We start from the raw sequence: 27,729 nt of genomic DNA on the forward strand, positions 1-27,729 counted from the left end.
TAAATCATATTCAGAGACAATTTTTTTTTTCTGGTGGCCCCAACCTCCTTTAGTTTAACATCACCCTTAGACAGCTAATTATTATAATATCTAAGTCAGATGCCAGATTAGGCTGTTTGTTTTTCCTTTTTCTGTATAAATTCTACTTGTCTTTGGTCTCCCATCCTCTCCTAATTGTGGGTTAAAGTTAGTTTTAAAGTTTCCTTTTAAATGGTATATGAATAATTTTTCTATTTACTGTACAAGATGTTATTTCTTGGAATTATTGTAAAAGCAACAAACAAAAAAACTATTTGCAGACGATACATTGTTTCTGCCAGATGCTCCCATTTATCTGCAAGTGGTTTCGGATTTGTTTACCATCTATGGGAGCTTCTCAAGTTTACATCTTAATTTACACAAATCCTAAGCTTTGGATTTTATGGGACCACTGGAAGATAGCTGGAACCAGTTTCCTCTTAAATGTTTGAGTCTGAAAATATATAGGGACCCTACGCAATGGTATTCATTAAATATACCTCCCTTCATTAAGAATTTCCAATTGAAAACTAACAGCTTTATGCATTTTCCTATTTTCCTTATGGGATAGATAGGTTTTAAGATCATGCTCCTTCCTAAACTTTTGTATATATTACAGATGAGCCCTTTAATTATGAAAAGGCATGACATACAAATAATTCTGAGGAATTGGTCTAAATTTATCTGGAGTAGGAAACAAACCGGATTGGCCACACACAAGCTGATGATTCCCAAGGAGGACGGGGGGATAGGGATTTCCAAACGTACATATCTATAATATTGCTTGTCTACTTCGATATGTACTGACTGGCTTGGTGACCGACCTTTACTTACTGACATTGCGCTGGATAAGGCAGTGATAGAACCTACATCTCCAAACTTTTACATGCCTCTTTGAGAATTATCTTTTCCTCTTTCTAAACATTTGTGCGTGAAGGCCACTAAATTTGTCTGGAAAAATCTGAGGAAGGCATTGGCGTTATCCTGGAAGGAATCTTTTCCTACTTCTCTATGGTAATCCTAGGTTCCCCACTGGGAATGTTCATGTCAAATATTAAGTAATCAGAGCAAATATTAGAAATTTGGTAAAGGGTTTTGACGACATACTAAATAAGGTACATTCCTTTAATTATTGCATTGAACATTTACAACTTCAACAAAATGATGTAACATATCTACAGTTTTATCTGAAGAAAACTTGATTTACATTCCAAGGTATACACCTCTGGAGCTTTTCAATGCTTTGCTCATGTGTGTGTACAGGGGCAATTTTCTTTGTCCATATTCTACATTCAATCCAACTGTATAAACTTATATCTTCGCTTGCCGTGCAATGGAGTGCTGAACTGCAACTCCCAATTTCTGAAGATGAGATGTATACCTGTAATGACAAAATATATAAAGGCATTTGTTCCATACTTAAGAGAATTGCAACTCTGAATTATACAAGTCTATTACATCTCCATATCAGGCTTACAAAATGGGTATTACAGAAAAAGGAGAATGCTTAAAATGTAAAATGCATAATTTCACCCTTTTGCATGGAATTGTTCTTATGTTAATCTATTCTGGAAGGCTATTGGTGGGAAATTCTATAAATCTCTTAGGGAAAGTTTATTAGGTTTGACTTCTTCTATGTCTCTTGATTTCAGTCAGATGTTTCTATATAAATGTTGTTTAACTGGAAAACAATGTATTTTACTGAAATGGTTATAACTGTATCTGCCTATGATTGATATGTGGCATATGAAAATGGCAGTTCTATTGTTTCTTGAAGCTAAATCTAGTTCTTATGCTAACATTTTCCGGAAAATTTGGGGACCTTTCCTGACTATGGTGCCGGAAGATATACGAGAGCAAATTGAAGATTCTTTTTGTCGCTTAACTAGAAGAAGAGAGAGCACCTCTACTGATATATGATGGATTGATTTTATAGAACTTATGACTTAGTGAGCAATTAGATCCACTTTCACACACACATATTAAGGGGAGGGGGGGAGAAAAATTGACCTATTTGTGAACTTGGTTTGTTTCATTGCACTGTACTTGTACTTCTTGCTAATAAAAAGATGTCAAAAAAAGAAATGTTGGTTCCATATTAGGAACTACCACCCAGGAAAAAGATCTAGGCATCATAGTGGATACTACCTTAAAATTGTTGGCTCAGTGTGCTGCAGCAGTCAAAAAAGCAAACAGAATGTTAGGAATTATTAGGAAGGGAATGGTAAATAAAATGGAAAATGTCATAAAAGCAAGTTTGCTTACTGTAAACGGTGTTTCCGTAGATAGCAGGATGAATTAACCATGCTGTCATGGGAACTGTCAGTCAGGGCCCGGGAGACGGAGCTTCCAAAGGAGGAGTCAAAGCTTTGCTCTGTGCGGCTGCGCGTGAGTTCCTGCACAGGGAAACAAATTTCCTCAGTCTGTAATTAAGCAGTATAGGAACACAAGTAGAATATGTCAACTATCCAGGGAGGCGGGTGGGTCAGCATGGTTAATTCATCCTATCTACGGAACAACGTTTACAGTAAGCAAACTTGCTTTTTCCCCATCGATAGCAGGGCTGAATTAGCCATGCTATCATGGGAGTCCAAAGCTCCCGATCATGCCCTGTATTTATATATGAATGTCATATGCGGGATCAATATGCAGTGGAAAGTCAACTAAAGATTACGTTGATAATGATTGAAGAATTGCCTTGCCCATGTTGGCATCATCAGATGCCTGTTGATCTAGGCAGTAATGCAACGTGAATGTATGAAGGGATGACCAGGTGGCCACTTTGCAAATGTCACTTGGCTGTACATTTCTTAGATGAGCAATTGAAGCTGCCACCGCTCTCACTTGATGGGCGGTTGGCGGGTAAGGAAAGACAAATCTTGCTTGCTGTAACAGAATTGAATGCACTGCATGATCCAGCTAGAGATGGTCCTTTTCGGATGGAAGGAGACAAAACAATTGCGATGCTCATGATGGTGAATATGTCCTTTTCTTGTAGTATGCTAGAGCAAGTTTGCAGTCCAAGGTGTGCAAAGAATGTTCCTATCGTTGCTGTGCGGCTTAGGGAAGAACATTGGAAGTTCAATGGACTGATTTAAATGAAATTGAGACACCACCTTTGGGAGGAACGATGGGTGAGTTCGCAAGTACCACCTTTTGGTGATAAAACTGAATACATGAAACTATACAGAACCAAGGCCTGCAGTTCACTAATGCGGCATGCCGAGCTCACCACAACTAGAAATACTGCTTTCTATGTGAGGTATTTTATATGTGCGGAGTCCATCGGCTCAAAGGGCGAGAGCATCAGCTGTTCCAAGATTAAGTTGAGGTTCCACGGTACCGGAGGCTTAGAAAATCGGTGGTCGAAGCCGAATTAAGCCCTTGAGGGACCGGGAGATCAATGCATGGGACGAAATCGGGTGACCCTGATGCGGCCTATGATAGGCAGCTATAGCACTGAGATGAACTCTTACCGATGTAGTTGCTAAACCTGTCTTGTATAAACTGTGAAGGTAGTCCAGTAGGGCATCTGGCGAACAGTCCAAGGGTTGTATTCCTTTAGATGTATACCAATTCGAATATCTTTTCCACTTGAATCCATAATTTCGTCTAGTGGATGGTTTCCTTGAGTGCAATATGACGTCTTGTGCCTCTAAAGAAATGCCCTGTTCCGTCAGAAGCCGCTCAGCCTCCATGCTGTTAAGTGAAGGGATGAGTGCATCGGATGTTGAAGAGTCCCCGCTTCCTGTGTTAAGAGATCTGGCCGATTCAGTAGTGGGATGGGTTCCGTGATGGAGAGGTCCAGCAGAAATGTGTACCACGGCTGCTGGGCCAAGACGGGGCTATAATATCAGCTGTGCTGCATCCTGCATACACTTTTGAATGGTTCTGGTGATAAGAGGAATCTAAGGAAACGCGTACATCAGTTCTTCCGTCCAAGGGAGTAGGAAGGCATCTTGCGCTAAGCGGTGTTGACTGGGCCAAACCGAGCAGAACTGAGGAACTTTCTCATTGTCTTCTGTGGCGAATAGATCTAATGACGGGACTCCCCACTGAGCAAAAATGTCGAGTCACCTGATGGTTGAGTGTCCATTCGTGAGGGTAGAATATCCTGCTGAGCCTGTCTGCTCTGGTATTGGCTACTCCCAGTAAGTAAGTCGCTTGCAGATGGATTGAGTGACGATGTGCATGGTCGAAGATGAGCAGTGTCTCTCTCCAAAGGGACCATGAACCGGACCCTCCTTGCTTGTTTATGTAGTACATTGCAACTTGGTTGTCTGTGTAGACCATCACCCGTCATCCCTGCAGTTGCAGAAGAAAGGCCTGTATTGCATTTTGAATCGCTCTGAGTTGCAACAGATTGATTTGTAGATTCTGTGCGTGATGGGACCACTGTCCCTGCATTTCTAGGTGATCTAAGTGCACTCCCCAACCCTTTCAAGAGGCATCTGTTGTCAATACAGTGTTATGTGGGGAAGTGCTGAATAAGGCGCCCTTGGTCAGTGTAATCTTGCTGAGCCACCAACCTATTATTTCAGTTGACATCTCCGCAGTGAGGGTCACCTTGTACGTTAAGGGTTGTGAGTGTTTCCACTGACGTTTCAACCCCCACTGCAGTTGTCGCATGTGTAATTGTGTGTTGGGCACTGTGAAAATGGCTGCCACCATAAGTCCCAGCACTGTCAGTAACTGGCGTGCTGAAGGGCGCTGTGTCAATCGGAAAGCACGCAGCAGATGTTGCTTCTCCAATCGTCTGTCCTCTGGCAGAAAGCTCGGCTCCGAGTGGTATCCACTCGTGCTCCTATGAACTGCAGAACTTGAGTAGGGGTCAATGCCGACTTTTCATAGTTGATGACAAGCCCCAGCTCGTCTAAGCATTGGATTAATTGCTGCTGTTGCTGTATAAGAATGGGCGGGTTCGATATCACTGGAAGCCAGTTGTCGAGGTATGGAAATAACTTCATACCCTTCTGCCGGAGGGAGGCCACCACCACTGCCATGCACTTCATGAACACTCTGGGAGCCACCGATAGGCCGAACGGAAGAACCACATAATGGTAATGATTGTCCCCGAATTGAAAAGACCAGTAACGCCACGAAGATGGGTGGATCGGGATGTGCGTATAAGCATCCTTCAGGTCTATTGCGCAAAGCCAATCGTTGAGTTGCAGTAGAGGTAAAATAGTTTTCAAGGACACCATCTTGAACTTTTCCTTCATCAAGTACTTGTTTAACTCTCGGAGGTCTAGGATTGGGTGAAGGCCTCCTGATTTCTTGGGAATGATGAAATATGGTGAATAGAAGCCCTTGTTGTGGGCAGAGAGAGGAATCGATCGGTTGGCTCCCTGTTGTAGAGAACTTATTTCCGTCGCTAACTGTGATTGTTGCCCCTGGTAGACTTATCAGATGCGAGAGCGGAGGTATCTGCAAAAATGGAAGTTGGTAACTGTTTTTCACAACGTCTAAACACCCAACAATCGGAGGTTATGGTAGTCTATGCCGCTAGTCGTGATGTTATTCTGCCTGGCGGTGTGGCTGGTGGTGGTGGTGACGGCAACAGAATACTTAAGACTGTGATGACTTGGCTGGGACTGAGGGTTGTTGTCCTTGGTTGCATTGAGACCTAGCACGACCCCATCCCCTCTGAGATTGCGACTGTTGCGGTCTGTGTTGTTGTTGGTAGGTGGGAGGCCTGTACGAGGCGTAGGGTCTTGTAAGGGCGTCTGGAAAACGATTGCCTACGTCCCGCTGTAAAGTATCGTCTCTGTGAAGGATATGATGGGGTAGCCAAAGACTGAACTGCAACAGCTTGCTCTTTCAGACTCGCTACAGTCTGTTGGAATCTATCCCCGAAGGGGTTTCCACCTTTACATGGGAGGTTCGCCAGTTTGCTGTGGACGTCCTCTCTAATTGCACTAGCATGTAGCCATGCTATCCGGCGAGCAACAATTGCAGTTGCAGACGATCTGGATGAGGTCTCAAACGCCTCAGACCGTCCGAAGCAGATGATAAATGCCCTTCTTCAATGTCCTGTAGGGGCTGTGGTGTTGATTGCGCTGGTCATTCTGAGGTGAAGATCATGCCCTTGACTGCCTGCACGCACTCATACAAATATTGTAGGATAGAAAACTGGTGCTGTTATATGCGTGCAGACAGCATTGCTGCTTGGAAGGTCTCTCTCGCAAATTCATCCAAATAGCGATTGTCTCTACCTGATGGGGCCGATGCATGCAACTTAGATTTTTTAGCCCGTTGCATGGCGGACTCTACCAGATGGAATTGTGGGGAAGCTGTGGTTGTGTGTAATAAGGAGACTGTTTCATCCGAAACTTTAAATCTACTTTACAAGACACTGGCGCTGTGGTGAAGGGTGTGTCTCCCAAGATTTCTCCAAGACCGCATCGAGAACCTCGTGTGATAGTAACGACATCGGTTCAGCTGGTAAGTCAAAAATCTTGAGGAGTCCTGGTTTCTCCTGCTCTTGGATTGGGTATCTTTTGTATGTCCAATTGGAGGATGGACCCCCACCTTTTCTAAAAATTTCGGGTAGGATAAATCCTCCAGAGGTGAATAGAGCTCAGGAGGATCATCCGGTGGGTCCGAGGGGTAACCCGTGGAAATGTCTGGCGACGTCTGAGGGGATTGGAATCTGACCGGCGAAGGTAGGAGCGCGATCGGTTGTGGTGGGCTTGTTGGAGGGGTTCAAGTGTGTTCCCTCGATGTCGTCAAGTGTTGCAAACATAGTCGGGGATGGAGGGAGAGCAAAACTGGATTGCAAGGATTCAAAGAACCCCGATAGCGCTTCTGATAAATGCGAAAAAGCTTGTCGTACCTGAGGAGGCAAGGAAAGTTTTAATTGGCCCTGGGGATTCCTTGGCAACAGTGCTGCCCCTAATATCTCTGAGGTATTCTTGCCCTTCGTTTGTTTTTGTGGTTTTAAATCTCCAATATACTTTCTCTTTTTTGCAAGAGTTTCCTGTAATGTTTTGGATCGGTAACGAAGTCTCGACACCGAAGACATGTCTGAATATACCTGCGAGACTGATGAGGAAGAAGATCCTGTAGACTGTATATTTATCCAGTCTTCATCTGACTGCAACACCTGACCCAGTGTATGTTGACCCATGGACGAGACTGAGGGTCTCGATACCTGAGGGCTCAGTATGGGAGAACGGTGACATTTTGAGACACATGCGTGATCCGTGCTACTGTCTCTTGATCTGGAGGTGATTTGTTTCTTTGGGAGATTGGGACCAATCTCCTTTGATTTGGTAAGTACTGTGTCCCCCAGTTGTGAAGTGGAATGCTTTGACTGTTTGTGAGATGATTTTGATGTCTGCTGCGTCGAGGATGCTGTCTTAAACTGTTTTCCCGCATCGTTAGATGATTTTGATGGCACTGGTGTGACCTGCATCGGTTTCAGAGTCAATTCTCTGTCCTGTTGCGCCAACCGCACTCCATGCGTCAGCTTGTGCGCCAAATCTCCACCGTGCACTGACCTCGGCGGCAGAGTTGTGTCCTGCGTCGAGCTGTGTGTCGTTCGTGCATCGTGCTTTGGCATCTGGGATGAGTCGACGCCATGTGTCGAGGATTGAGTCAGTCGGTGCAGTCTTCCTCTGCTTCAGCATTGGAGCATGCATCGGTTCTGTCTGTCTCGGCGCCAAATCCGACGCAGTTGGTCGACTGAGGTTGTGTCGACGGCGCCTGGTGAAGCTTGAAGCTGAGACCACGATCGGTCCCGAAGGGGTCTTGATTTGGATCTAAGGGGTTCTCTGCTCCTGAGGATCTCTGTCGGGTGGTCGTGCCCTCCAGGCCTGGAGGGGGTGGCTCCATCGACGCAGCTCATCTTACCTTCAGGCCTTGAGACTTCGCAGGCCCTGTTGACGAGTGCGCCTCGGATTTGGGGGGGGGGGGGGCGGGGCATAAGAGTCCCGAGCTCTGGCCTTGAGATACTCAATCTTTTGTGCTCGCTGCCTCTGGGCCCTGGGCGACATTCTCCCACAATGTTCGCATTCTGCCTGGTCATGGTCAGGGCCCAGGCACCTGTAGCAACTATCATACCCATCCGTTATGGACATTATCTTGCCGCATCGGCAAGGTTTGAATCCGGATGGCCTCAGAGCTCTTTTAGACATTCTATTATTAAACCAAGAAAAAACACCTGAGGAGGGTGTGAAGCTCCGCGTGCGTTCCCGTGTGCGGAAAGAAGCAGACTGAGGAGATTTCTGTTTCTTGCGCGGGAACTCATGCGCAGCCGCACAGAGCAAAGCTCTGACTCCTTCTTTGGAAGCTCTGCCTCCCGGGCCCTGATTGACAGTTCCCATGACAGCATAGCTAATTCATCCTGCTATCGACGGGAAATGCCTTTATATCGCTCCATGGTGAGACTGCACCTTGAATACTGTGTACAATTCTGGTTGCCGCATCTCAAAAAAGATATAGTTGCGATGGAGAAGGTACAGACAAGGGCAACCAAAATGATAAAGGGGATGGAACAGCTCCCCTATGAGGAAAGGCTGAAGAGGTTAGGGCTGTTCAGCTTGGAGAAGAGACGGCTGAGGGGGGATATGATAGAGGTCTTTAAGATCATGAGAGGTCTTGAACGAGTAGATGTGAATCAGTTATTTACACTTTCGGAAAATAGGACTAGGGAGCATTCCATGAAGTTAGCAAGTAGCACATTTAAGACTAATCGGAGAAAATTTTTTTTCACTCAATGCACAATTAAGCTTTGGAATTTGTTGCCAGAGGATGTGGTTAGTGCAGTTAGTGTAGCTGGGTTCAAAAAAGGTTTGGATAAGTTCTTGGAGGAGAAGTCCATTAACTCTTAGGGAATAGCCACTGCTATTAATTGCATCAATAGTATGGGATCTTCTTGGTGTTTGGGTAATTGCCAGGTTCTTGTGGCCTGGTTTGGCCTCTGTTGGAAATAGGATGCAGGGCTTGATGGACCCTTGGTCTGACCCAGGCATGGTAATTTCTTATGTTCTTAAATCAGACAATGAGTTACTCTTAAAAAATATTTTCTTGAAAATTTAAAGCTTAGTGAAGACAGATTGCCTTGTATCACTAGGCAAATATTCCTGAAGTCCTCACAAGGAGTTAAATCTAGATTTGAAAACAGACCTGAGGTTGAGATCATGGAAAACTTAACTGGATACTTAGAAAATTCATCTTTAGAATTATGTGATAGGGCAACTCTTCTAGTTACTTTTGCCTCAGAGTCTGATCTGGGCGTTGTTATGAAGAATTTCTTTAAAAATATCTCAACTCCATTTTATGGAGATGGGGTAAGAGTTTATCCGGACCTTGCTCGTGTTACACAGCAAAGGAGAAGAGAATTTCTAACATTTAGAACCCAGGTTAAGAATTTGGGTTATTCTTATGTGTTGAGATATCCTAGCAGGTGTATTATTAAACGACAAGAAGAATGCTTTGTTTTTTATTATCCAGAGCAACTTAAGTCTTTTGTTAATGCTAGAGTAATTCCTGTGACTGTATCTAGTTTACACTAAGTGGGATCTAGAATTGAGTATGGCTACCATTAGTTAGCCTTTCCTGTTAGTAATATGAAAAATGATGTTTAGATGAAGCTCCTAAAGATTTCTTCTCCTCAGTTTCTTAGTGTAAGGTTTCAGTCAATGAATGAATTTGTAATTTACAATGCAATGACATGACTGTACCCTTGTTTTCCTTAATGTAAGATTGTCTTACTTTATATTGAAAAATTAATAAAGATTAAATATAAAAAAAAAAAATCAGACAATGAAGCATTTTTTATATTATCAACAAGGACATTAAAATCGCCAATTAAAAACAATAATGAAATCCACGAATATAACCTCACAATAAAATCCATTAAAACATCCAAGTCTGCTTTTATTAATCCCAGTGGGCAATAAAGCACCCAAGTCAACTGTCCACAATTAACAAATATACTCTCCCCACCTATTCCTAATTTATGGGGGGGGGGGGGCTAATTCTGATAACCAACTCAGACCAATAAATAATCACCTCCACCACCATGACCAATCCTTTAATGCTGAAGATAAGCCCGTATGACATGTTTGGTTTAAAACAAATTCAAGCACAAAGAACCACAGCTCTTGTTTTATATATCAAACTGTAAGCATCAAAAAAACAACAAGGTATCTGAACTTTATCAACAATGTGCTATTAACCACAAAAAAATTCTATCCAATGATTTTTGAAAAAATGTATAAAACCGCATCAGCAAGCCTGACAACGGCAGTGAGCCCACTTGCCGTCCGGACTTCTCGTCATGTGCGGCGTGTGATTGTATCAAACTTTTTATCTCTTTTTGTTATTTTTATATAGAGGCGACTTATTATATATCCTCTAGGTCCCGTCTGTAAGTTGTGAAATGCATCTTTAGTCCCGCACTGTCCCAAAAATCACCCGACAGCGGCCGGTGTTTCGCGATAAAAATCGCTTCATCAGGGGCAAATTTCCAAAGTTATAAAACGGCAGTAGCTTTCTGTTGGACCCAGGTGTCTCAAAGAATCTTTGCAGCCGTCCGGGCTGCAAAGATTCTTTGAGACACCTGGGTCCTGGGTCCTGTTTTTTTGATGCCCCTGATGAAGCGATTTTTATCGCGAAACACCGGCCGCTGTCGGGTGATTTTTGGGACAGTGCGGGACTAAAGATGCATTTCACAACTTACAGACGGGACCTAGAGGATATATAATAAGTCGCCTCTATATAAAAATAACAAAAAGAGATAAAAAGTTTGATACAATCACACGCCGCACATGACGAGAAGTCCGGACGGCAAGTGGGCTCACTGCCGTTGTCAGGCTTGCTGATGCGGTTTTATACATTTTTTCAAAAATCATTGGATAGAATTTTTTTGTGGTTAATAGCACATTGTTGATAAAGTTCAGATACCTTGTTTTTTTGATGCTTATGGTTTAAAACAAAACCATCAGTTTTAGTATGCCATGTTTCTGTGATTAAAAAAATAATCTTACTTCCTATCCAAAATCAAAGCAAAAATTATATCAGCATTACTCATAACAGAACAGACATTAATATAGATAACAGATATAGATGCAGAAAAATAAGTACACTCACTCTGCTAGACAGTTACCAAATTTGGTAACACACTCCGACCCCACCCTCTAATAGTGCCCCCTACTTCACAATATCTCCCATAATGGCTTTTACCCAGAAGCACTGGAATAAAGCACATCAAAAATCCTAAAATTCCTATTACCATAAACTTCTGAGTACCCACATAAAGTTTATGACCAAGAACCTGGCCTTACAAAGATCAGCAATGACACAAGCCCACCCTCTAATATCCCACACCGAGGGCCTGCCATCAGCATATCCACCAGCAATACAAACCTTTCCCACAAATACCAAAAATGTAGAACATACCGGCAACACCAAAATGAGCAATTAGACTAAAAACCAGTTCAATTCACAACAGGATACTGCCTCCTCTCCATATGTCCCTCTAAGCTGAGTGCGTGAGCAATCGATCGCTCATACATTTTGGAGTGTTGCTCACAGGTTTTACATGGCCGCTCACTGAAATTTTTCTTTGTGCTAGATACAGAATCGCAATGCTAATACTGGTACTCAAAAATTGGTTTAAAAAAGTTGTTCACATGGAAAAAACAAATGTGCAGACACCTGGTCACTGCTTGGAAGGAACATTGCTCTTATCTCATGTCTTTTTAAATTGTTCAGAAGTCTCTCATGACAGACCTTAAATGCTTTCTGGAAATCCAGATATATTTTATCAACTGGCTCACCTTTATTAACATTTACCCCTCCAAATAAATGATACAGATTGATAAGGTGTAAGGAGTAGCCTAGTGGTTAGAGCAGCGGACTTTGAACCATGGAGACTAGGGCAAGTCACTTTACCCTCTGTTGCCTCGGGTGGGGACAGAGAAATAACTACAGTTCCTGAATGTAATCTGCTTTGAAGTGCTGAAAAGCGGAATATAAAATCCATGCTTCCTTTGTCCCATTAAACTATGACTATATGCGCAGCAATTTTGTTGATTATGATGGTGCCAAGCAAAATGGTAAAAACTATTAGACTCATCAATCTGTATTTTCTCGGATCACCCTGGAATCTTTTTTAAAAATTGTCATAAGGTCACATGATGTGGTGAGCATAGGATGATGCTGTTTCTACCTTTAACGTCTTACATTTCACTTTCATGCACTGAATTTCTTTGCTGAGACTGAGAATCTAATGGACAAATTCATGGAAAGCAAATTCATGGAAAGCAAGCCTTTCCTGATCCCAATTGAATGACAGCAACATCTTATAAGAGACTGCACAATATAATGTAAATAGTTAATCCTAACTGCTCAGTTATCTTACTCTAATTCTCTACCCAGTTATATGAACCTTGTTGTAATGTAACTTTACGAACTCTTTGCACTTGTTAATGTTCCATGTCTGTGCTCACACCCCCTGTTATATGTAAACCGGCATGATGTGATTTTTAATCACGAATGCCGGTATAGAAAAACTCTAAATAAATAAATAAATAAATGAATAAATGAATGAATGAATGAATGAATGAATGAATAAATAAATAAATAAATAAAAATAAATGGTACCAAAACCACTGCAGACGATGGCAACTCTGTTGAGAAAAATGAAAGAGAAAGAAAAGCCAAAATCTGCCAAAGACGGTTGAAGATGGAAAGAGGCACCAGACACACTGATAGTCAACCTTACAGCAATGGTTGTGTCTGCTTTGGAGAATCATTTCAATAAAACTAGATGAAAATCTTAAAGTCAAATTTTCTTTGCTGCATGTTGGAAGGTGAGTTAGTAAAGCTGAAAATAGGATCTCAGCATTGGAGAATAGCAATGTGAGCATGACCAGTTACAAGGGATCTGTGAATTGGCTGTGCAACAAACTGAGAAGATCAATGACCTAGAAAACCGCTCTAGCCGAAAATTTGTGATTTGTACAATTGCCAGAATCAATTGCAGATGCTGATTTGGCTTCTATCCTAGAAAAGTGACTACCACAAGCAATGGCACTTGAATTGCTAACTGGGAAAATTGTTTTGGAACGGGCTCACCGCATAGGGCAGAAGCAATTACAGGCAAGCAGGCCACAAGTGGTTATTGCTCTTTTTTTTTTTTTTTTTTTTAAATTAACGTACAACTTTTACAAGCCTATTGATGTAAGAAAGTTAACATATCTGAATGGTAAGATACTGCTTTTCTTGACTTTTCGGCAGAGGTGGCTTCTAAAAGGAAGGCCCTTTCACTGGCCTGCTCTGAATTAGTGTGCAAGAATATCCAATACTCTGTTTCCAACCCGTTTGAAGAAGTGAATAAATGGCAAGCTGGTACTAGATGAAGCACCTGCAGATGCGGAAAAGATTTTAAGAGACTTAAGAGCCCTCGTCAGCTGAAGGGTGAAGTAGAGAAAGTTTTTTCTTGAGGCCATAATAGTACAAAGAACTAGCGCAATTGAATGGTGGTTCTTTTCCCGTTGAAGAGAAATGGGAAACTTACTGTTTACTTTATGTGGCACAGTTCATATGGCTTACATGTTCAATGTTTTTTATGTGAACTTTCAGATGGTTTAGTGGATGGTTTTGTCTTTTTGAATGAGGGTGGGGTGGAACCCGAACATGCTTATGACCTCTAGATTCCATTTGGAGTTATAGTAGATGGTGAGCTCTGAAATGGGAATGCAGAATGGATGGTGTGGGAAGGGAAGGGAATGTGTGGGGGGAGAGGGGAGGAAAGAGGATCAAGTTCATTTTTTGACTATTTATTTATTTTATTTAAAAACTTTTTTATACCGGCATTCGTAGGCCACAAGTATTAGAATCGCATTTGCCCAGTTTCCATTTCTCTGTGCATCAGAGACAATGCATGGTGGGAGTTCTGCTACTTGGTATGGGACAAGCAGGGCTTTCACAGATATATTGATTTTTTCCACAGATATTCTTTCTACCCAAGCATACAGATTAAATTGCTTGCATGGAACAGGCAGGGCTAGGGACACACAAAAAGAGAAAAATGTATGTAGATTGAAAGGAGATAAGGTTATTGTACCCCCATTCCATGTAAACCGACATATGATGATTGTATCATAAATGCCGGTATAGAAAAGCACCAAACAAATAAAATAAATAAATAAATATTGCGCTGCAAGTGACCCACTTGTCTAATGTAGAACATCTCAAACCAAGACGTAAGTGAGTGGGCCAAGTATTTTATGCTTCCAGTTCCACTAAGAGATGAAGAGTCACAATTCTAATCAATAAAGAGGTAGATTTTCAAATGCAATGGAGAAATTACTTACCTGATAATTTCGTTTTCCTTAGTGTAGACAGATGGACTCAGAACCAATGGGTATAGTGTACTCGTGCTAGCAGTTGGAGACGGATCAGATTTCAATCTGACATCAGCCCCTAGTACATATACCCCTGCAAGAAGTGCAGATCCTCAGTATTCTTCCTTGCAAAGCATTGTGGATATATGTTTGACTGACCGATTGGTTAATTTGATTAACTTGTATAACTTCGTAACTATATAAACGTTATAACTTGATTAACTGGAATAATTTGAACTGGTCGATTGAGTATAGCTGGAGACCGCCAGGGAGCTCAACCGGAAAGCGTCGACACCCAGCCGGGTGGAGACCTAGGTAAACGAAAGGAGGCTTACCCTTGAATCATTTGCAATACCATGCGTGAAGGCAGCCAAGGGCGGCTGCTGAGTCCATCTGTCTATACTAAGGAAAATGAAATTATCAGGTAAGTAATTTCTCCATTTCCTAGCGTGTAGCAGATGGACTCAAAACAAGTGGGTATAGTGTGCTCGTGCTAGCAGTTGGAGACGGATCTGACGTCAGCACGGGTACATGTACCCCCACAGGAAGTGCAGCAATTCAGTAATTTCCGTCCCCAAAGCAATTTGGAGCTACCTCACGCTCGCTGAGCGTGTTTCCAAATTCTACACAACTAAATTCATAGAAGAAACCTACCTGAAGATGAGCCCCGCACTCCTGCGGTGATACCAGTCGGTCCCTCCCCCAGTTGAGTTTTCCGAGGCAATTTCTGTGGTCCCTCGGAGGTAAGGGCCTCGGTCCGGTGGCCAGCTCGCGGCAGGGACCTAGCCCCCGAGTGAGAAGGGCTCGGGCGCAGCATAGAGGCAGCCTCGGTCCCGGCGTGGACTTGGCCCCCCGAGCGAGATGAGTTCGGGCACGGCCCAGAGGCAGCGGGTGCACTTCCTTGAGCGCGGCGGTGACGGTACTCACCCTCTCCCCCCGCAGCCGGAGACCGCCCGGGTCGCAACCGGGAAACGCCGAAGACAAGGTAAGGCGTACATCTTTACTTGGTCTCCGAGGAAGCGAGGATTCGCAGAGTCTGCCTATGTGGCAATCCGCCACGGAGGTCGCCATTTTCCTGCCTGGTTTGTCACCGCGCGATAGGCGCACATTGTTAGGCCCAAGTTGGTAGGCGCGCGTTCATAGGCGCCCGCTGATACGCCAGGCACACATGGAGCGTCAGAGAGCCCATGCGTCAGCGGCGCCGGCCCCTCCAGCATCAGGCATGAGCCTCTGCTCGACATGCAACCTCAGAGCCACACAGAGCGAGGAAGCAGACTCCCTATGTGCCCAATGTGAAGAGGCCCTGGGAGTTCAGGGTCAGTTCCGGTCGCAGCCCAGTGTACTTGCCAGTTCCTTAGGGAACACCCCGGACCTAGCAGGCAGCAGTGAGCAGCCGGGGACCCCAAGGGACCTGGTACCCCTCAGACCAGATCCTGCTTCGCTCTCCTGGGTGGAATTATTCAAGGGGATTCATGCCTTTGTCACAATGCAGGCTGCTCCCCAAGCGGGTCCATACGTACCGGAGGACCCGGCCCCTGGACCCTCAAGGCCTAGGCACGGCCACGCGCCACCCGGAACCCCCACTTATGGGGATTCAGATTGCCCTGAGGAAGACGAGTCCCGCGAGGAGGGAGAACTGCCCTCGGGGGTTGAACCATATCATAAGAACATAAGAACATAAGAAAATGCCATACTGGGTCAGACCAAGGGTCCATCAAGCCCAGCATCCTGTTTCCAACAGTGGCCAATCCAGGCCATAAGAACCTGCCAAGTACCCAAAAAAAGTCTATTCCATGTTACCATTGCTAATGGCAGTGGCTATTCTCTAAGTGAACTTAATAGCAGGTAATGGACTTCTCCTCCAAGAACTTATCCAATCCTTTTTTAAACACAGCTATACTAACTGCACTAACCACATCCTCTGGCAACAAATTCCAGAGTTTAATTGTGCGTTGAGTAAAAAAGAACTTTCTCCGATTAGTTTTAAACGTGCCCCATGCTAACTTCATGGAGTGCCCCCTAGTCTTTCTACTATCCGAAAGAGTAAATAACAGATTCACATCTACCCGTTCTAGACCTCTCATGATTTTAAACACCTCTATCATATCCCCCCTCAGTCGTCTCTTCTCCAAGCTGAAAAGTCCTAACCTCTTTAGTCTTTCCTCATAGGGGAGTTGTTCCATTCCCTTTATCATTTTGGTCGCCCTTCTCTGTACCTTCTCTGTACCTTCTCCATCGTAACTATATCTTTTTTGAAATGCGAAGACCAGAATTGTACACAGTATTCAAGGTGCGGTCTCACCATGGAGCGATACAGAGGCATTATTACATTTTCCGTTCTATTAACCATTCCCTTCCTAATAATTCTTAACATTCTATTTGCTTTTTTGACTGCAGCAGCACACTGAGCCGACAATTTTAAAGTATTATCCACTATGATGCCTAGATCTTTTTCCTGGGTGGTAGCTCCTAATATGGAACCTAACATCGTGTAACTACAGCAAGGGTTATTTTTCCCTATATGCAACACCTTGCACTTGTCCACATTAAATTTCATCTGCCATTTGGTTGCCCAATCTTCCAGTCATGCAAGGTTCTCCTGTAATGTATCACAGTCTGCTTGTGATTTAACTACTCTGAATAATTTTGTATCATCCGCAAATTTGATAACCCCACTCGTATTCCTTTCCAGATCATATATATATATGGGAAAAAACACTATTCTGGTCCTTATAGAATTAATTTCAAAAACTCCGTAATTTTATAAATGTGATTATACTTTATTGAAAAATATTTGTTAAATATGAATTTTTCTATTTTTTATAAAACATTCCATCAATAAAAATTTTTTTATATATTAAATATTAGATTAAATCTCAGTTACAATATCCACAATTATATCATCATATACCCGTCTTATATTTGCCCTCTGCTTTATACTACCTCTATTCTCAATCTGTCCCTCAATTGCCCAAATAACACCTAAGGATGAAAATTTCTAATAATACTTTTGGTCTTATTCTGTGGTAAACACAACTGAATCTGTAAACCTATATATTATATAATCATCATTATGACATTTATATACTGTTGTTATTTAACGACCAAGTCTGTGATCTTGGTCTCAATTATCTCTTTCTAAATATTCAAACAATTTATTTTCAAATCCTCTCCACGATGTATCCCACTTGTGTTTTTTGGTATCCCAACAAGGGCCTTGTTTCGCCAGCCAGGCTTCTTCAGGGGATAAATTCATAAAGACCAGGCATCGACATAAGATTATCTCTCCCCTCTCTCGATTGTGTTATTGTAGTACTTCAATTTTGTAACTCTCTTTGTATAATCCAACGCAGACAGCCTCACGAATCACCACCATAGGCAATTATGCCCTTTAATTCCTTCTTTCTAAGGCAGCTTTATTGGTCAACAGCATCCAAACGTGCTGAAACTTGAAATTATCACCAAACGCCGTCACCCGCAGCTGTTCTTTTTAATGCTGGATGTGTGCCATGCTATTCATTTCAAACAAAGGAATCCTAATGGATTTCCATTCTTTCAAACTATTTTTTAAGTACCTCACCGTCCTTACGGCTGTTTGCAATCTCTCCAGTTAAATTCTAAAAAAAAAATAAAATATATATATATATATATATATATATATATTTATATATATATATATATTGAAAAGCACCGGTCCAAGTACAGATCCCTGAGGCACTCCACTGTTTACCCGATTTCATTGAGAAAATTGACCATTTAATCCTACTCTGTTTCCTGTCTTGTAACCAGTTTGTAATCCACGAAAGGACATCGCCTCCTATCCCATGACTTTTTAGTTTTCGTAGAAGCCTCTTATGAGGGACTTTGTCAAATGCCTTCTGAAAATCCAAATACACTACATCTACCAGATAACCTTTATCCACATGTTTATTAACCCCTTCAAAAAAATGAAGCCGATTTGTGAGGCAAGACTTCCCTTGGGTAAATCCTTGTTGTCTGTGTCCCATTAAATCATGTCTTTCTATATACTCTATGATTGTGATCTTGAGAATAATTTCAACTATTTTTCTCGGCACTGAAGTCAGGCTCACTGGTCTATAGTTACCCGGATCGCCCCTGGAGCCTTTTTTAAATATTGGGGTTACATTGGCCACCCTCCAGTCTTCAGGTACAATGGATGATTTTAATGATAGGTTACAAATTTTAACTAATAGATCAGAGATTTCATTTTTTAGTTCCTTCAGAACCCTAGGATGCATACCATCTGGTCCAGGTGATTTGCTACTTGTTTGTCAATCTGGCCTACTACATCTTCCAGGTTCACAGTGATTTCGTTCAGTTCGTCTGACTCATCACCCCTGAAAACCATCTCTGGAACTGGTGTCTCCCCAACATCCTCATTAGTAAACACGGAGGCAAAGAATTCTTTTAGTCTTTCTGCAATGGCCTTATCTTCCCTAAGAGTCCCTTTAATCCCTCTGTCATCTAATGGTCCAGCCGACTCCCTCACAGGTTTCTTGCTTTGGATATATTTTAAAAAGTTTTTATTATGAGTTTTTGCCTCTATGGCCAACTTCATTTCAAATTCTCTCTTCGCCTGTCTTATCAATGTTTTACACTTACCTTGACAATGCTTATATTTTATCCTATTTTCTTCAGATGGATCCTTCTTCCAATTTTTGAAGGATGTTTTTTGGATAAAATAGCCTCTTTCACCTCAGCTTTTAACCATGATGGTAATCGTTTTGCCTTCCTTCCACCTTTCTTAATGCACGGAATACATATGGACTGCGCCTCTAGGATTGTATTTTTAAACAATGTCCAAGCCTGTTGAACACTTTTAACCTTTGCAGCTGCACCTTTCAGGTTTTTTTTCTAACTATTTTCCTCATTTTATCAAAGTTTCTCTTTTTAAAATTTAGTGTTAGAGCTGCAGATTTAGTCCCCCTTCCAGTTATTAGTTTAAATTTGATCATGTTATGATCACTGTTGCCGAGTGGCCCCACCACCGTTACTTCTCTCACCAAATCTCACCAAAGCTTAAGGAATGAGATAATTTCTTATCTCATAACCAGTTATATATTATTTATTTGTTGCTAATTTCCGCTCTACCTTTCTTCCTGGCTACTTTAGCCCCCAAGTTCTATGCCCTTGTTTTATATAACTTTGCTTGATTCAGCCTTCTTGTTTTTTGGTTACTCTTGTTTTTTCCCCTAAGTTCCATGTAAACCGGCCTGATGTGAATTCTATTCGTGAAGTCCGGTATAGAAATATATATTAAATAAATAAATAAATAAATAAATCTTGCGTTCCACTAAGAATTAAATCTAAAATAGCTCCCTCTCTTGTTGGTTCTTGAACCAATTGCTCCATGAAGCAATCATTTATTACATCCAGGAACTTTATGTCTCTAGCAAGTCCTGATGTTACATTTACCCAGTCAATATTGGAGTAATTGAAATCTCCCATTATTATTGCACTGCCAAATTGGTTTGCTTCCCTGATTTCTCTTAGCATTTCATCATCTGTCTGACAATTTTGTCCAGGTGGACAGTAGTATACGCCTATCACTATACTCTTACCCAACACACATGGGATTTCTACCCATATAGATTCTACTGAGCATTTACTCTTGTATGATCTTTATCCTGTTGGACTCTATACCCTCTCCTCCCCACCCTCCCGGACATAAAGTGCCACACCTCCACCAGGTTGATCCTCCCTATCATTGCGATATAATTTGTACCCTGATATAGTACTGTCCCATTGGTTATCCTCCTTCCACCAAGTCTCTGTGATGCCAATTATGTCAATCTCATCATTTGCTGCTATATACTAACTCTCCCATCTTACTTCTTAGACTTCTGGCACTGGCATACAGACATTTCAAAGTGAGGTTTTTGCTTGTTTTAACAACCTGCTTTTCAGTTGTTTGGAATAATTCGGAAATCATTAGCTTTGGTGATTTTTTACATATAGGCATATGAAATATGTTTGCTTTTAATGGAACCTCTCTGTTGGGATGCCCTAACTCTCCTGTTTCATTAGTATCCTTCAAGGATACATTTCTCCGAACCATGCACTGCTGGGTGACTGTTGCCTTCCCCCCTTGTTCTAGTTTAAAAGCTGCTCTATCTCCTTTTTGAAAGTTAGTGCCAGCAGCTTGGTTCCACTCTAGGGGGCATTCCATGAAGTTAGCAAGTAACACATTTAAGACTAATCGGAGAAAATTCTTTTTCACTCAATGCACAATAAAGCTCTGGAATTTGTTGCCAGAGGATGTGGTTAGTGCAGTTAGTGTAGCTAACTGCACTAACCACACGTGTACACCAGCAATCCCTCCTGTCGCAGCACCGCCACTACCACCATCACCTTTGTAAAGGTCCGCAGGGCAGTGGCCAGCCCGAAAGGCAGTGCTTGAAACAGATAGTGCTGTCCCAGAACCCTGAATCTGAGAAACTTCTGGTGCTCCTGATGGATGGGGATATGCAGATAAGCCTCGGTGAGATACAGAGACGGCAAAAACTCTCCTCCCTGTACCACCGCAATTACAGTGCACAATGTCTCCATCCAAAAATGTGGTACCTTCAAACTCTGGTTGACTTTCTTCAGGTCTAGGATAGGTCGGAACATGCCTTCCTTCTTGGGCACCACGAAAGATGGAATATCTGCCTTGTCCTTGTTCGGACACTGGCACCGGTACAACCGCCTCCAGACTTGACAACCGCTGAAGCGTTTCCTGGACCGCTGCCCACTTGCTTCGGGAAAGACAACACGACTCCAGAAAGACCGACCGCAGTGGGCGAGAAAATTCTAAGGCGTAGCCGTTTCTCACCTTGCTCAACACCAACCGGTCAAAAGTGATCTTGGTCCACTCCCCGTAGAACCGGGCCAGCCTGCCCCCAATTACCAGAGACGAGGAGTGGACCTGCCGGATCTCACTGTGAGGACTTTTTACCACCCGCACCATGGGTGGTGACGCCTCTAGATGACCTTCCAGCCCCTCAAAAGGAATGTTGCCTATGCGAGGACTGTCTTGGGACCAATGCCGCAGAGGGCCTTGTCTGACGAAAATGTCTGAACTCCCGAAAGCGAGGGCAAGAAGAGAAAGATTTCTGGCCAGACTTTCGATCCTCTGGCAGCCTATTGCCCTTTGTCTCTCCCAGCGACTTCATCAGACGATCAAGGTGCTCACCAAACAGCAGTTTCCCCTGAAAGGGCAGATTACAGAGCTGTGATTTTGATGACAGATCCGCTGACCAGTTGCATAGCCACAAGTGTCGTCTGGACACCACCACCGACACCATAGCATGGGCCATGGTTCTCACCAGGTCATAAAGGCATCCGTGCTATAGGCAACACCTGCCTCCAAGTGGGACGCCTGGACTGGGGAAAGAGTCCCAAAGGCAGACTGTTCCTGCGGCTTCTGGATCCAACATAAATAGGCCTGCTACATCAGACTTGCACATACCGCCGCCCGCAGGCCAAGCCCCAGGACCTCAAAAGCTCGCTTGAGATGCACTTCCAACTTCCGATCCTGAACATCCTTCAGAGCAGAAGCTCCAGCCACCAGAATAGTGGTCTTCTTAGTGACTGCCGAAACTGCTGCATCCACCATCGGGACCTTGAGAACATCCAGATGGTCCTGCAAAAGCGGATAAAGCTTGGACATCGCTCTGCCAACTTGCAGACCCGAGTCGGGGGAATCCCACTCTCTGTTGATCAATTTCTGGATTTTCTTCGGAATTGGGAAAGCACTGGGGGTGTCTCCATAGGCCATCCAGAACCAGATTAACCCCTTCAGCATCTGAATCCTCCAGGGTGAGCTTAATCCCCAGCTCCTCCAATACCTGAGGTATAAGCAGATGAAGCTCCTCTCTTGAAAAGCCGGATCACCCACAGATCATTGTCTTCAGCCTCCGGACCCTCCAAGGTCCCCTGTTCAGTTTTAGAGTCCCCTGGGTCCAGAGGGGGACCCCCAATCGGGTCCTCATCCTGATCGGTCTTTGAGGAAACTTCATCCTCCTGCTTAGACTCGTCCAAATTTTCCGAAAACCGTGCGGCTCATTCGGGAGTACAGCCAGTCCCCACTGGAGTGAATCTGCCCCGACCGGAACCACCCTCCTCCGAATGATCCCCCAAATCTGCCCTCTTACTGCCCGGCCTACACCAGATGATCTCGCCAAGGATTTCAACCTGCTAGGCCGCACAGCCTGCCACATGCTTCTGCTGTTGCAAAAGCAGACAGCTGCCGGTGACTTTTTTTTTTAAACAAAGATTTAAAGGCCCAGACACAAAGGAAAGCGCAAAAATAAAAGTAAGGGTACTTCCCTGTCCTGGGCAGGCGGAGGGGCTTCGGGCCCACCGAGGGAACCAGACCACTGGCTATCGGGGGGCCCAGGGTCGTGGGCTGAAGCTGGCCAGGGGCATCCAACCCCCCCATTCACCCAGCTCAACCCGAGGGATGACCCTTCTGCAGGAGCCTGTCACCTCGGGGAGCAATTTTCCTTAAAATATCCAGTCAGTCAGAACTGCAGGGTTAGCAACTCTACCACCTGCTGGAGGTAGAGAAATACTGAGGGACTGCAGGTGGCACTCTCATATGGGGCAGTGCCCAAAGTTTTGTTCTGTACCTCCATCTGCTGGTAGGGATGAATAAAACCCGCTTGTCTGGACTGATCTGGGTATGTTCAGGAATGCCCTTTCAGGAGGAGAAGATAGAAGAGGCTTCAGCCAAACCATTTGATATCTCCCTGCAGGACATATCTTTATAAAGGGGGAACCAAAATGATCAAAATCTCAAAGTGGTGAGCAGTAAGAATAGTCTAAGAGAAAGGTGTCAGCAAGACTGTCAATGTGTCCTAAGACTGAACTGACTGAACTTGCCTATCATCCACCTTAATATAATTTCCAGACAAACAATTTAGGATTTTTTATAGCATAAAAAAGTCACAAGAGTCTAAATTTTGTGACCAATAGATTTATGTTGGGGTTACCTTCTGGTTCTGAATTGTTATATTGGACATTTATCTTTATCACATGCACCAAGAGTATATTGATGTGGACTGTATTCCACCTATGTGAATTTTCAGCAGGAGTTTGTCAAATAGATTGAGAAGAATGTAGGAGAAATAGAAACAGGGAGTTTCTTCTATTAAAGATCAAGTTTCTAGGTTGCAAGTTACTCGATTAACCAATATTAAAGATAACTTGTTTCTTCAAAGTATATCAGTCTCTTGAAAATATTAGGTCTAATATGCAGTTTTTAAATTTTCCTAACACCATGTTACTTGCAGAAAGTGACCTAAGAAATGTTTAAATGTCAATATGCCCCTGAAGTAAAACGGACTGTGAATGATGAAGAGGGAGGATTAGCTATTTTAGCTTCTTTTGAAAGTTCTGGTGTGTAATTTTTCACAGTCCTCCAATGATATTACTACAAGTGCCATTATTATTTTTCAAGTAGCTGATAAAGACTTGGTTTTGAGACAATACTTCTAATATAAATATGAACTACTGTTGTCTGAAAATACAAATCTGCCCCGATGTATCTTGATCTATCCAGGCATGTAGGAAATTTCTACAACTGAAGCAATAAGTTATTGATTTGAGTGCTACTTTTTATTTTAAAATATCACTGTGTCTACAGAGTTAAACTTATTCTTTTCTGAACCTTTGTACTTGGAGCAGATTCTTTTTGATAAAGCAGGGAATAAGTGGCTGAAGGTGTCTATTGGGGAGTGAGGCTTAAGATTTAAGATCAGCTACCTTTGTTAATTTTTCCTGTTCTTTTTCATCTTATCCTCTTAGTCTCCCTTAACGGGAACTTGAATTATATACAGTGGCTTGCAAAAGTATGTCACCCCTAAAAAATCAGATGTGTGGGTTACAAATGACACTTATACAACTTGTTCCAGACAGTATGTTTATTGCAAACCAGTATACTCAAAGGAAGCTTTCAAAGTCGCAATTCATTATTTCTCTGCATTTTTGGTAAAATATTAAAAACTGAAAATGCCGCTTGCATATTCAACCCCTTCAGACTAGTGATTAGTGCAGCAAAAGGTGGCTCTACCAACAGCATTAAGTTTGTTGGGGTAAGTTCCTACTAGCTTTGCACACTATTTGGGAGTGATTTTTGCCCATTCTTCCTGGCAGATTTGCTCAGGTTGTTCACGTTGGATAACGCTTATGGACTGCAATTTTTAAATAGTGCCACAGATTATCAATTTGATTGAGATCTGAACTTTTGACTTGGCCATTGTAAAACATTCACCTTTTTGTTGTTCAACCACTCCTGTGTTGCTTTGGCCTTGAGTTTGGGATCATTGTCCTGCTAAGAGATGAACTTTTTCTCAAGTTTTAGTTTTTTAGCAGACTGAAGCAAGGTGTCTTGCACTATCTCCCTATATGCTGCACAATCCAACCATCCTTCAAATTTAACAAGATGCCCAGTTCCCACTAAGGAAAAGCATCCCCACACTTTACTGTTGGGATGGTGTTTGCTGAGGAATGGGCAGTGTTAAGTTTGGAGCTTCCATTTCCACACAATTGATCCAACAGTGCTCACTGGGATATCCAAGAACTTGGATATTTTGTAGCCTTTTCCTATCTTATGCATGTCTATAACTATCTTTAAATTTCCTTAGAATGCTCTTGATCTTCATTTTCACAGCTTTCCTTCAAATTCACAATCTTACCAATTATACGGAAATTAGGGGGGGGGTCTTTTATCCAGAAAAGCTGACTTTTTTTTTTTTTTTTAATGGTTCACAGGTAGAGGCCAATTGTTAGGGCAATATCTTTCATCTGTGCAATCTTGGAGCTTGCACAGCACAGGGACCGAATACTTTTGCAAGCAGCATTTTTCAGTTTTCAATTTTATAAAAAAATGCAGAGAAATAATGAATTATGACTTTGAAAATTTACTTTAAGAGCAAACTGGGTTGCAATAAACATACTGTCTGGAACAATCTGTGTGTCATTTGTAATTCACACAAACCTGTTGACTTTTTAGGGGATCGAAAACTTTTGCAACCCACTGTATATATTGTATTAATGTTTTTCCTTAAAGTTTCATTTTTCCTTTGCTTTAATACATGTATATTTATTTAAATCTTTTCTATACCGTCATTAAGAAGGGTCCGTCACAACGGTTTACAATAGGGCACATAAAATAAGGATGCTGAAATATATTAATTTACACAGGCATAATGGTTCGGTACATAGTTTTTTTTTTAAACAATATAATTGGTTTGTGATACAATACTGTCCAGAATTTTCTTTCAGTTTTGAAAACAATGCTAACTTTATAAGTGTCACTATCTTATAGTGATGGACGAGAAGATAAAGTAAAATATGATTTAATGCTAAATATAATTGTAAAAAAGTTATGAAATACATATTAAAGTTTAATACTACAAAGTATCACATTCGTATAATTAATAAAAATTTTAAAAAATACCTTTGCTCTTGGGTAGCTTTTGTCAGTCTGGTTGCAATCTTTCCTCTTGTCTATTTTCTGAATCCTTTTCCTGATTTTCTTACCAATTTACCTTTCCATGTGTTTTCCTTCCTCCATTGCTCCCTCCCCTTCCTTGCCAGTATTTCTTTATTACCTCATTTCACTCTTCTCCACTGCTTCCTGTTCTCCAACACCTTTTACTATTTCACATCTTGCAAAAATTTGTTTCATTTCTCACCAACTTCTCTCTCAGTCTCTATCTTCCTCCATCTCCCTTCACTTTCTCTCTCTCAACCTCTTGCTTGCCTCTTCCACTCCTCTCCATCTCTTACCTCCACTGCAGTCCTTCATCTCTCCCCTCTGGTTTTCAACTCCATTTATCTAATCCCTCTTGTCTCAGATTAACCTTCGATCTCCCACTCTCAGCAAGTCATAGTCCTTTATTTTCCTCTCCTTACTCATCTTCCTCTCTCAGTGCTCTATTTCCTCAGAGGTGAGCTTTAATTTTATAGAGTAAAAATGTCCATCTCGGGCACTTTTTTTTTTTTTTTTTGCTAATAGCGCTCATCACATGACACTTCATGTTGATAAAGGCTATTAGCTTCACACTGGTTTGGATGTTCATTTGGATGTGCTAATCCCCTTACTGCATGAAAGCCATGGGCTCAACCGAGTGCACTATATTGCATCAGTCTGTTAGTGCTCAAAGCCCTAATTAGGTCCACCGTTTGAGCCAATAAAGCAGGCCTCGCTAAAGTGGGTTTCTTTGATAATAGTTTGCTCAGCTAGATGGATTTTGGAGCTGCAAGCTCTCACATACAGAAACCCATATTTAACCTTCTCAAGGGATAAGGTCACCCTTAGACCTGGTGCCCTCCTTCCTACTATAAATTGACACACCCTTTCATCTAAAACAGACAGACAATCACTTTGCCAGACTTCAAGGCCAGCTCGGGCAGAAGCCACCAGGAATTACACTGCCTAGATGTTAGACGAGTGTTACGGCGGTATTTGAAGGTTGCAAATCGCTTCAGAAAACTAGATGGATTACAGGGTTGATTTTAAGATTCATGGGTGCACATGGGACGCGCCAATATTATAACATGCACACGCTGGGAGGGAACTTCCCTAACCTTCCTACTTTTTCCCCTTTCCTCTCCTCTCCGACCCCTAACCTGCCCCTAATTTTTTATTTTTATACTTATTGCTCCTCTGGAGCAGAAGTATCTTCAGTGCGCACGCTGGCTGCCGGCGCGCACTTCTCTGGGCCCACCCTGACCATGCCCTCCCCCCCCCCAGCTGCCCCTTTCAGCAGGCCCGGCATGTGGCTGGGTCTGTTGTAAAATACGTGCGGTGCACGCAAGGCCCGGCCACGCGTGTAACCTCCGAAATTTACATGCGTAACTCCTTTAAAATCGGGCCGTATTTGTACTGCATGGCAGCCTACATAAAGGAGAAGCAGCATCCAAGTCAATGCTAGCTAGGTGGATTAAGGAAGCCATTGGGTCAGCATAAATTCCTAGGGGGAAAGGAGGTGCCACCTGGGTTACAGGCACATGCCACTAGGCCTCATGCGACATCAGGGACAGAAGTTTATTTACATACAGGCCCATTCAATTACGTATGCGGGAGAGCCAGTGCTCCGAGGCGAGCACCCACTCTCCCGACACACACCTAGGCACCTCTCCCGGGTGCGCGATTCAGTATTTAAATTAGGGCCCACGCTAATAAGGAGACGCTAGGGACACTAGCGCAGCCCTAGCACCTCCTTATTGGCGGAAACAGCAGCTGTCATCTCATCCGCTGACAGCCACGAGTTCGAAAAACGGACACCGGCAAAGTTGAGTGTCTGTTTTCCAACCCGCAGACAGATTTTTTTTTTTTTTTAAA

At 42.8% G+C, this 27,729-nt stretch overlaps 1 protein-coding gene across 1 annotated transcript in view; it reads right to left on the reverse strand.

Moving 5' to 3' along the window:
* Nucleotides 1-27,729, reverse strand: part of FNDC3A (fibronectin type III domain containing 3A) — a 1,040,529-nt gene that overhangs the window by 980,237 nt on the left and 32,563 nt on the right. Inside the window, 2 exon segments of the mRNA XM_029602861.1 lie at nucleotides 1,226-1,399; nucleotides 2,284-2,414. The gene's annotated coding sequence lies outside the window, so the exon portion shown is untranslated.

This window comes from Rhinatrema bivittatum, chromosome 5 (assembly GCF_901001135.1).
Source record: "Rhinatrema bivittatum chromosome 5, aRhiBiv1.1, whole genome shotgun sequence".
Taxonomy (NCBI): Eukaryota; Metazoa; Chordata; class Amphibia; order Gymnophiona; family Rhinatrematidae; genus Rhinatrema; species Rhinatrema bivittatum.